Raw genomic sequence first — 645 nt, forward strand, 5'->3', positions numbered from 1 at the left:
CCTCCCCCTCCTTGCGCGGGGCCAGAATGGACTTATCCAAGCTCCGCGCAGTCCTGGCCCCCCCTTCACTCACCATCGCCTGGGGCCTGCTGCCCCCCAGCCTCGCCAGGTCCAGCTCATGTTGACGCTGTTGCTTTTTCTCCTCCAGTTCCTGCCCCCTCTGTCGCACCTCATGTTCCCTCTGTCTCTCCTTCTCCTTCCGGTCATGCTCCCTCTGTTCCTTACGATCCTCCAGCTCTCTCAGTTTTATCTCTCTCTCCCATTCCAGCCGCTGGCGCTCCACGGATGAGCGTCGCCGGGACGATCCCCTGCTGGGGGGTGAGCTTCGCCGGGAGGATCCCCTGCTGGCCGGGGGGGTCACGGCGCCCTCGGTGCTCGCTGGGCTCCTCCTCCCCCTCCCTCTAGGCATAGGAATGGGGGGGTCTCGGGACGCCCTCAGCAGCCGGCTGACCACTCCCAGCCGGGCCAGACGCTGGTACCTGGGCTGCATCTGCCTGGCTGCTTCCCTCAGAGACAGGGATCAGTTCATTCCTGTAATCTTCCTCCTCCAGCTGGGCAATCAGCTGGTCCTTGGTGAGTTTCCCACTGCGCAGCCCCCTGTGCTTGCAAATCTCCACCAGGTCGCACTTGGGCCGCTTGGCATAC

Source organism: Mauremys mutica, unplaced genomic scaffold (assembly GCF_020497125.1).
Source record: "Mauremys mutica isolate MM-2020 ecotype Southern unplaced genomic scaffold, ASM2049712v1 Super-Scaffold_100210, whole genome shotgun sequence".
Lineage (NCBI taxonomy): Eukaryota > Metazoa > Chordata > Testudines > Geoemydidae > Mauremys > Mauremys mutica.